The sequence below is a fragment of the Onychostruthus taczanowskii genome, unplaced genomic scaffold (assembly GCF_017590055.1).
Source record: "Onychostruthus taczanowskii isolate IOZ18803 unplaced genomic scaffold, ASM1759005v1 scaffold78, whole genome shotgun sequence".
In the NCBI taxonomy this organism is placed as follows: domain Eukaryota; kingdom Metazoa; phylum Chordata; class Aves; order Passeriformes; family Passeridae; genus Onychostruthus; species Onychostruthus taczanowskii.
Genome location: NW_024505671.1, coordinates 440,042 through 451,088, shown reverse-complemented (window position 1 = coordinate 451,088; position 11,047 = coordinate 440,042).

Genomic DNA, 11,047 nt, shown 5'->3' with positions numbered 1-11,047 from the left:
GGCAATATGTATTCCAGTCTCAGTATCACAAGTCTATTTTTTTTCTGTTTCCTGACAGTAAATTTTTTTTACAATATTTGGACTTTGCTTATCATTGCAAAGGCAATGGAAGTCAAGAGCAGCTAAGGAATCCAACCTGGGAACCTGTACAGATACGAAATAATAGGATGAGTTTTGTCTATACTTTGATGGCTGTGAAACACACCAAAAAGAAGAAAGCATACTTCTGTGGTTGTCTTCGAGGGTCTCAGGAAGAGGGAAGAGATGAGAATCTTGACTCCATGTTTCAGAAGGCTGATTATTATATTATATTATATTATATTATATTATATTATATTATATTATATTATATTATATTATATGAATTATATTATATATGCTATACTAAAACTATGGTAAAAGAATAGAGAGAAAGGATCCATCAGAAAGCTAGAAAGGAAAGGAATGGAATTAATAACAATTGTGACTCTCAGAGAGAGCACACAGCTGGACCATTGTTGGTCATTAAATAGAAACAATCTGCATGGACCAATCACAGATGCACCTGTTGGTAAACAATGTCCAGACCACATTCCACAGCCATCAGATAGTTATTGTTTATGTTTCTTTTCTGAGGCTTCTCAGCTAGACTAGGAGAAAAATCCTAGCAAAGGATTTTCATAAAAATATAATGGTGACATACTCCAAGCACAAAACATACAAACACAAAACATACTCCAAACATCGTGCCCAAAAGCAGAGAGAAGTTTGCAGTTCCTATTCTGCTAGAAGAGGATAAGCAAGACTTTTGAGAAAGAAAGAACAGTTATTATGGATGCATGGAGTATTTCAGTGGATTCAAAAGCACATGCTCACTATGTTCACCTCATTTTTCAGTTGTAGGGGCTTCCCTTTATCTTACATTTGGTATGTATGTGAAGTAGAAAGGGACATGAACAAGATGGCATATTGTAGTGTACATCTAGACAGTTGGTAGATGTCAGGTGTATTCTGAAAATCTCGCAGGAATTCTAAAATGATGAACAATAGATCAAGGTTTTTGTCATAGCCTAACTTTCAACAAAAGGTAAAATCTGTCACATGCAGGGACAGCCTCTAGGTGTCACTTGAGTATACAATGTAGGAACAAAGTTTGGTGTTGGATAACCTAAGTGCTTTCAAGACATGGTGCTATTTTGGTAGAAGCTAATTGTTTAACTTATTAGTGGATTATCTTCTCATGACAGCAAAATATAACCAAGCTTCTGGTATTTGGCATTCTGAGCAAACAATCTAATTGTTTCACATAAGTTGAAGCTTGAGTAATTTATGGGGCTACAAAAAGAAGAATTTTAAATATATGATATTGATAAGAAAAAGAAGTGTCAAAAAGTTAATCACCTATTTCTTTAATAATTAGAGATCAGCTGTGCAAGATGTTCTGCATAATTGCATCTAGTGTTCTAGATTTCTAGTGCTTTGAAAACAAGTCATAAGAAGTAACTATGCTAGAAAGCTGGTGTGCCCCAAATATGTGGATATTGGCAGTAGAAAAGTTTGTAGGTGTTTTTTTGGAAACCTAAATGTCTGTGGTGGCTTCTCAGAGATCTGAAAGTCTTTGAACTGAGAAAATTTCCATGTTAGTTCAATCCTTGACTCATCTCCTGCTCCTTAAGTGAGTGTCCTCATTTCAGGGAGGTGTGTAAGCAGTCCTTCCTCAGAAAAGAGTTATGCATGTGTTTAAGAATGCCCTTTATTCTCATTAACTTTGTTCAGCCATGTTACCGTCTCAAAATGTTTCCTGTAGTAGGTGCAAGATCAGTTATGACCAGGGGTCTTCTTGTGTTTTATCACCTTCATGTGAATGTTGTTCTTGATTGTTCTCATAAAACAAATTCTGTAATGCAGAAAACTTATTTCACAGTCTACTACAGTTTTTACTTATAGGCCAAATGCAACAAATTCTTACATCAAAATTCAGCAAAACCCTACTATTTCCCCCCCTCCCCCCCATTTGAACATATTTCCAGTTTAGGGTTTTAAAATGTTTTAAGGAAATCAAGTCTTACTCATCTTATTTATGCAGAGACTTGAAGCAAGGCTGGAACTGTGAAATGGCACAGTCCTAGGATCTTATATGAACAGGAAATGTAAGACTCTTTTGATTTTAAACAAAGTTATTAGGAGAGTCACATGAACACTCCCTTGTATCTCAGATTGTGTACCAATATTTTCAACATACTAGAATATATCTGTTTATTTTGCAACATGAGGAAAAGAAGGTAAACTCATTTAATTTCATTGCCAGAAAACTAGGTTTCAGAAGCCATAGGTTCAAATTTTGTGTCCAGACAATGAGGTCATGAGCCCTCTGAAGAAAAATTTTATTGTGTTTTCACTATAGTTAGTGCTTCTTGAGCAGCATTTCCTGAAGTATAGCTAAATCTCTACTGATGTTTTCCTGTCTTCAGGAGTAGAACGTTAAGTCTTTTTGAAAGGAGGTTATAATTTGGAAAACTCTATGTTCGCAGAAACCTTCTGGTACTTTGCCACAGGATGGCAGTCTAACAGCACATGATGTTCAGTCGAATTGTTCTGAAGTGTTCTTGAAACACTGAAGACAGAATTTGTCTGTAACTAAGTGCGGCAATGTTGCTTTTTAACTTTTCAAAATGCTATTGTTCCCCTTGTATGGTTAGTGCATCTTTGCATATGTTTTAATTACATTGTTTTCCTTTTCTGCCGTTTATTAGCGATACAATAAACTTTAATAAAGAGTAATGAATCTCCTGAATATCCTTATTGTATCCTATAGTTAATGGTATTTTATTTGTAGACTACTCTCCACCGTATTTTTTTTCCAGAAAAGTAATTTATTCTTTAAAATGTGCTTGTTTTGTTTCAGAATGTAATTGTTGATGTGATTCATCTGGTGTCTTCTTTTTTTAAAAGGATTGGGGTTTTTTAAGAAATCAGTTTGGAGAGTATAGTTTGTAGGTAGGTTCTCATAATCTTCTTTTTCAGTCTTGAACCCTATATTTTTAAACATCATTATTTATCTCCCTGGGATATTTTATTCTTCAGTATTTTATTAATATTCAGTTCTTTCTATGCTTTAACGGCTTTGAATTCTTATTCTTACTTGAGTAAGAATCACTATTGTCAGCAAAAGAGTGGCCATTTTTTAACTTGGGGAATACTTTAATAGTTCTATTGCAAATATGATGTTGTGAATCCTTCCTGTTACCTGTTTCTAATCAATCTGTTGTGGAGTCTTGCTAGACCTTCACTGAAGATATTTGAGAGGTAAATGAACCAATTTGTTTGCCTTCACAACAAATTTTCAAGTCATACTTATCAAAAATATAACTGTTTTGTGCAATTTATGTTTTTATATCAAAGCCATTAAAATTTTTCATCCTTTTGTGATTAGCCAAGGGCTAACAAAATTTTGGAATTGTACTGAAATCAAAGTCCTTTCTAGATGGACTCTGGTGATCCACTTGAATGTGTTGCACCTTGCCAATGCATAAGATGGAGCTGATGTTTGTAGACAGCACTTTGTGCTTGAACATGTCTAAATAGCAGTCAAAGGAAAGACAGCTTGCAGCAACTTTTAAAATTTATTCAGTCTCCAAGAAATATGGAATAAGTTTTGACTGGGATAAAATAACCTGAAAAATCTCATCTTAGTTTTGTACTAAAATTTTGCATTTAACCTAACATGCAGTATATTTTTGCAGTGATGGGTACTGAGTGGTAATGTGGTAATTCTGCCTCTGCTAGGGTGATGTGCTGGTACTATGCTATAGTCAGTTTTAGTACCTGCCAAGCAAAAATAAAAACTTCAACTTTAATTTGTCTTACTTATATGTACTGCTCTGTCAAAGTTACATGAGGTTTATCAAGATACTTTAGAAGTCAGTGTAAGTTGACATTCAGAGTAATTTCTGAGTAATATGAACTCAAAATGAAAGTTAGAATTACTAATTAAACATGTAAATTGTTTGATGATTGAAAGAAAAAGGAACAGAACACTATTTTTCATTAAAGGTTTCTCTTTAACTACTGTGTGCAGCAAGAACAAAAATTACTTGTAAAGATGCTAGTAGTTTTAAAAAAATCCAGCAATTCAGATACTCAACATAGACAACATCTAAGACTGTTCTACCTGTTCTGTTGAGCAAGAGATGAGGAATTGACTGAAGATACTTTTCTACTATTCAGTTTTCAGTGTTAACTAACCTTGCAACCTTCTATTGCCATCCCTAAAGATCTTTAAGAATCCCATCTTGTCAGGGAGTTTTAATATATCTTTACCCTGTCGCGATTCATAATGAGTATCTATTTTAGCTATTGTTTCTATGTACATTTTATCAATTGTACATTTTCTAACTCCTACTTACATGCCTGTCTTGATTCTGTTACCTTCTGAGAATAGGCAAGACTTCATTTATAAAAGACATTATTGACAAAAAGTTTTTCTTTTCTCTGTTTCTCATTTCATTGTACATTTATTAATTCAGTTATTTTGTTTCTGAAAGCAGAAATCTTGATCCTTCTTCTTTTACTTCTGTGTGATGTTTTTCTGTCAGGGTTCTCTGTCTACTCTTTGAACACAGACAGAATTTGTACTTAACACAGTATTGCCTCTTTTTTTTTCTGTGTTTGTAAATTTTTTTCTATCCTGATACAACTTCTTATAGCCTTTCCATATCTTCTTGCTATTTAGTCAGGTAATCTAAAGGCAGCTACTCCTTCTTCTTGCTTAAGTTTTTCATTTCATGATGCAGAATTTAATATCCATGTGTTTTGCTGCTGGCTTCTTGTCACTACAAAAAAGGCTTTTTAAAGTAAGGGCATAGCAACCTGACCACATCAGGGACAAAGATCTCAGATGCAGGTACATAAATCACTCAAATGAAAAACCTATTACATAATACCAATGTATTGGAAAATAGCAGGATTGAGGTTAATTGATTTACTCCTGAAATACTTACTAGATACTTTTACTTATCTCTTTGGTATTTTGATGAGCAAGGTTTCTTCCTGAGTGTTTTTATGATTTTGCAAACTGTTTCATGGCTAAGGTCATATTACTAGCAGTCTTTTCCTAAGATCATAGGTAGTCTGGTTCCACCTATCAAATGCAGTAATTTTCTATCATTCTCCATTTCAGCTCTTGATTCAATTATTCTACTTTTACATGGTCAGTCTCTGGTCTCTTGATAATTTCTCTTACTTGGGCCTGCAGATCCTCAAAGAACTAAAGATTATTTTTGTAATACCCCAAGTCTCTCAGGCTTTCATATACAGCTTATTGAATCATCTTGTCTAAATGGCTTTGGTTTTCTATTTCCCCACTGCAACTCACTTCTCTGCATTATTAGATAAAGCTGGAATACACTTGAATCTTCATTCTTATATACATATCTAAGTCCAGTTACTAGTGAATGATTATGAAATTGCTTATAGTTCTCACTATGCTTATTACTGTACTTGGAATTATTATGTAATTTTGATGTTTCATAGCTCTCATCTTTTGTTTGCACTACCCAAACTTATTTCTTTTTAAATAAGCTGGTAGAGCCTGACTTTCTCAGCCTCACTGTATTAATTCTACTTAACACTTTTATTAGTTGCAGCAATTGGTACTAATCAAATGAGCTGTGGAGAGAAAAGTCTATTTGAGATGCTTGCCCAAGAATCATAGAACACAGGACTCTAAAGTGATCTGCAGACTCTTTGGCCTCTCTAAGGCAAGGCAAATCATGTACATATCATCACAGACTGTTGTTAAAAAAGTTGGAGTTTACACATCCTCTTCACCCTCTGTGTGCTACTGCATTTTTACTCGTGGTCTGAAAAAGTTCACAGAACAACATGTGTTGGAAAAGACCTCAAAAGATAATCTGGTCCAACTTTTCACATGAAATGAAGCCTACCTAGATGGGCTTATCTAGTATCCTGTCCAGTCACGTCTTGAAAAACTCCAGTAGTGGGCCCTCTACCATGTCCATGAGGAGGCTGTTCCAGTGATTGACTGCTTTCACAATTTTTGTTTTATATAGAGATGAAACCTCTCCCAGTGCAACCTGTACTGATTGCCCTTTGTCTTTTCCATGTGGCTCTTTCGGGAGAGGTCCTCTGGTCTTCTTGTAGACAGGCACACTTTAAGTACTGTAACACTCTGATGAGGTCCCTCTGAGCCTCTTTTCTCCGGGGAGAAAAGATCTACCTCCTTCAAAATTTGTTCACCTGTGTGTCCCTTCTTTGGACCCTCTCTAGGCTGTCTGCATCTTTCTTTGTTGGGATCAGAATTGTCCTGCAGGTGTGGCTCCTGTCAAGTGCTGAGCAGAGTGGGACAATTGCATCAGCTAATAATGCCTTTTTTGCTGCCATGCATATGCATATTACTCCTATTACCTGCAAATAGAGTAGATTATTGCCTTCCTCTATGCATCAGTCAGGAGGAGTGTTCTTCAGAATTTGAACACTAAAACGATTTTTCCCCTTGGTCTCTTCTTCAGCCTGAACAATCTTGGTGCTTTTGGTCTATCCTCAGAGATGATGTGTTAGAGATTTCAGCCGTGCCTGTTTTTGAGAGAACCTTGTTTTTGTTAGGCTCTGGAATTTGTCCAAATCTCTCTTACAATGTAGCTGAATTAAACACAGTACTGCAGCTAAGCCCTTAGAGCTGAAAAAGGTAGAATAACAACTTGATCAATCTCTTGCATGATAATCATGTGTGCTTCTTACCAATGGCATTGATACTGTAGACCAAGCCTGGAGTTTCAGATCCTTTTCAGCACAGCTGACAGCTAAACATTCCCCCACTTGTATGTGTTATGCTTGTTGCTCTGCACCTACATCTTGCACGTCCTTACTGAATTGCACTCTCCTTTTTCAGATTTATTTCCTGTTTGTCAAGATCCCTTTGAATTATAGCCCTCCTGCCCGAAATGCTTGCACTTCCTCACAGGCTGGTGTAACTGCCAGTTTAAAAAGCTTCCTCTTTACTTTACAACCCACTTCAAGAACTAATGCATCAAACGGTATCAGTGCCAGGGCAAGCTCCTGCAGATTTTGTATTGGTAGTGAAATAATGATACTTCTAAAGCTACTTCTAAATAGGTTTTCTACCAGTTTTGTATCTCCAGTGTGCATATTTCCTTCAGAGTATGTAACATCTGCATGAGCAAACTAGGGATATGTGAAAAAGTGTCAAAAACTCTACAAAAGATGGATATATGGCATCTGCTGCCTCTTCCTTATGCACAAAGTGTTACCCTCTCAAAGCATGTTTCTCATTTCACAGAAAGAAACTATGATCTGACCCAATTTATTTTCAACACAACTATGATTAGTGCTACTTCAGTCATGCAGTGGCTTGATTATTCATTCCATGATTTGTTTTTCTTTTTTAATAGGAGTTGCTGCTAAACCGGTGGTTAGGTAATTTCCAAACAACACTTTTAATCTTTCCCCTATGCTTCTATATTTGTCCTTGCTCAGCCCTGAAGTTCCTTGAGATGGTTCAAAGGAGGATCACAAAAGCAGAACAGCAGAAGAGTTACAAGGTAGGACTAAATTTCTTTTTTAGAAGGAAAGTTGTGCTGAGGTACTTGTGCTGAGGTACTTTCAAGGCTGAGATGCTTACTAGGCTCATACTAATATCTGCAGAACTGGGAAAGAGTTTTGTCTCTGGGTAGACAAGAACTTTTGCTTCCTTCAGCAGTTACTCGTATGGTTGCCTGCTGATATCATCCATCTTGGCTTAGCTAGCATCTGTCAGTACGGAGAGCCAAACCCTTGTCTATGCCTGGGATATACAGCTTAGTTATCTGAGAATGGAAACATTTTTATGAACTGATTTATGTACAGGTAAAATCTAATGTAGAATCAAATTAGATGATTTAATGCTATTTTAATAGCTTCCAGCAATTAAATATTATTAAGTTAAAGAATAATATATCTAAGAAAAATTCTTCAGATTTTCTGTTTTTTTCATTTCCTGGCACTACCAAGTATGCCCCTTTTGAGTATTTACTCCAAGTTTATATTAATGCGCAGTTCTGAGTTTTGCGGGAGACATCCATATTTCACAGAATAAAAACAAATATTTCTGTGCAACCCCTGATATGAAGCCACATACTGGCAAATTATAGTTGTGGATTGCTGATTTGGAAATTCTTTTCATGCACTTCAGCAACACAAGATCCATGTTAGAGGCAAATAATAATTTGGGTCAAATTCTGCTGGTTCAAGTAAACAGAGAGACTTTCTTTCTTGCTTTACAGAACTAGTATTTTACATGTTAACTTCTTAAAAAGCATGGATTTTTACATAAAGCTGAATCACAGAGTCTGAAGTTAATTGTAATATTAAATATTAATATTTCTTTTATGCAAAATAAAGTCTGAGTGCTGAGATATTTTCAAGGTGGTGAATAGTATTCCAATTTTTACTAATTCGTAGACAATCTAAAAAAATGCTGGGAAAAGAACTCCAAAGGCATACTTTGCCTTCTTGTAATCACTGCACTGCAGTTCCACAAGGCCCTTTTTGTGGAGTAAGAGAGTTGGCCTCATCTCTTAGAGGCACGTTGAAAAGGAAAATTTTCAAGATTGGCTACATAAAATTGGAAAAATATATGGAATTTTATATGTTTTGGTGAATTAGTGGCTGACCTGGAATAGCTAACAATAAGATACTCCAATTTCACCATCCTCTTTGCTCTTAAAAAATAAAAAAAACAGCAAAAAACTATACTCAAAATATAACCATGTTCCTTAGACAGAGCAGTACTAAATTGTCCCCTAGTACGCACCATTGTTCCTGTGACCCACACATGCTTGTGGAACTTCATAGTCTTTTAAGCAGTTTGCAGCTGACAGCATTTGCTTGCTTCAGTCTTAAGTTTCTCACTGTTGATAACTGATAAAAACAGTATTTTCAGATAAAAACAGACTTTTCAATAAATGCATTGCTTATTTTCTTTTTAGTAACACAGAGATATAAAATTATATCAGAAATACGGGGAGGGAGGTATTGTTCACTGGAAAAACTTTGTTCTTTTAAACTTTGCTTTCCTTGTGTCTTTACATATTTATCTCTTTTCAGTTAAAAGACTTTAAAGAATTTCTGGTTTTCTATGTTTTTCTGACCTGTTTTGCTCAACTGTGATGTAGGGCAACTTGAATGACAGAAGTATGGATGTCTTGAGCCCTTGTGTCAGATTGGTTTTGTTGGTAATACATTTAGTCAAACATTTCATCAGCTTTGTGCTCAATCATACAAACCTCATGCTGGCCCAAGACCAGAGAGGGATAAGAGTTTAACCTGCTGTTATCTGCACTGCTGACTGTCACAATGTTTTAATGAAATGCTGGGTTTCAGCTGAAATGGTGGTGCTGGTTCCAATGTCTTCCCAAGCTGTTTGGAAGAGCATCCTCAGCCCCAGGCCAGGCTTATCCTGGTCATCTCTGTGGTGTTTACAGTGTCTGGGGAGACAGGCCATGCTTGTTCCTTACCACTTTGAGGCCTGGATTGTCTCAAAGCCAGAAAGAGATAAGTAAAAGAGCCTATCTGCCTAAGGGAGTTGTGTTTTTTTCTTAACCTGTGGCTGATAGATTGATTTTCTTCATCTTTTTCATCCTGGTATAGAAGATGAAATGTTCTACATGATAGCTTGGAGAAAGTAGAGGTGAGACAGAGAAGAGTAGAATGAACTTGGGGGCAAGTTTGGTTTGGGCCCATATACTTGAAAAGTACAGAATTACAAACTCTTGTTACAAAAACTAAAATTTGGTTTCTTGCTGAGTACATATTTGGAATAAGACTAGCTGTAATTAAGATACAGCTAATAAAGGTGTTCCTTACCTCCATCATTTTCTCATTCATGATCGCATGTTAGAGGCAATAGAAATACTATGCAATTATACAACAGCTCAAGTAGCTTAAATAGCTCAAGTGTGTACAACTTAGAAAAATTATGTAGCGAAATGAGCTTGTGTGTGCAAATTCTAAAAAATTATCTGTTATGCTCGGTTTACACAGAAAAGCCAGTATAACTATGTGTTTCTTCGTTGATAACTGAAGTATTAAACCTCTCGAGAACAATCCAGCAACAGGCTTCTCTTTAGGGAACAAACTATATTCCATTTGCAGAGAAGCTGAAATTTTTCTCTATTAAAATAACTACCAAGATTAAAGATTACAGGAAAGATACAAGGCTGTATTTCCACTCAGGTGGGTTTTCTTACTATTTCTTCCATTAGTAGCACTTAAGAAAGCTGTGCCTGGGAGTGCAGCTCTTTCACGGACTGGGTCACAATTTCTATCATGACAAAAATATTCCACTACTTTTAGGTCTTGGTTCTGCCAACTAACCAGAGAAGAGACATTCTAAACAGAGCATCCAGAGAGCACTATATGTATTTTTGTCATTTTTCTTTATGTTTTTCTCCAAATGTAGTAAGTATTCTTCATAATATAATCTTTGTAATGTATTGACATAAATTTATTCTTATTTTTCTCACACAACTTTTCTGGTCCCTGTTTTGATTGGATGGTGAGAAATAGTAGATTTCCCAAGGGTGAAGTCCATCAGCAAGTCCTGACTCCTCTTAGAGCATCATGCCATCATAGAGGTTGAGAAGTCATAAAGAATCCAGTGGAAACATCTCAAGTGAACTGAAATGCCCTTGTAACTACTGGCAGCTTGGGTGCCAGATTTGGAGAAAGAAGGTTCTTAATGAATGTGGGTAAATGTCTGTCTCTGGAGAGAGAAGGTCTGATATTCTGGGATTGTCTTAGATTGTCCTGTTCGTAACCAGCATAAGACTTACAAGTTAATGAGCAGACATATGTCTTCCAGAGAAAAGAAGGTGAGGAAAAGTGAATTAAAAAAATTTTTTTTTTTCTCTTGTAGTGTTGGACCACTTCTACTGTCCATAAATACTCAGACATGTTCTCTCACTTTTCCTCATGAAGGATGATATTGTGGAGACTGTAAAACCTAAGCTTTCTTCAGGAAACAGAAAAGTGATTTTTTTCTAAAAAAGAG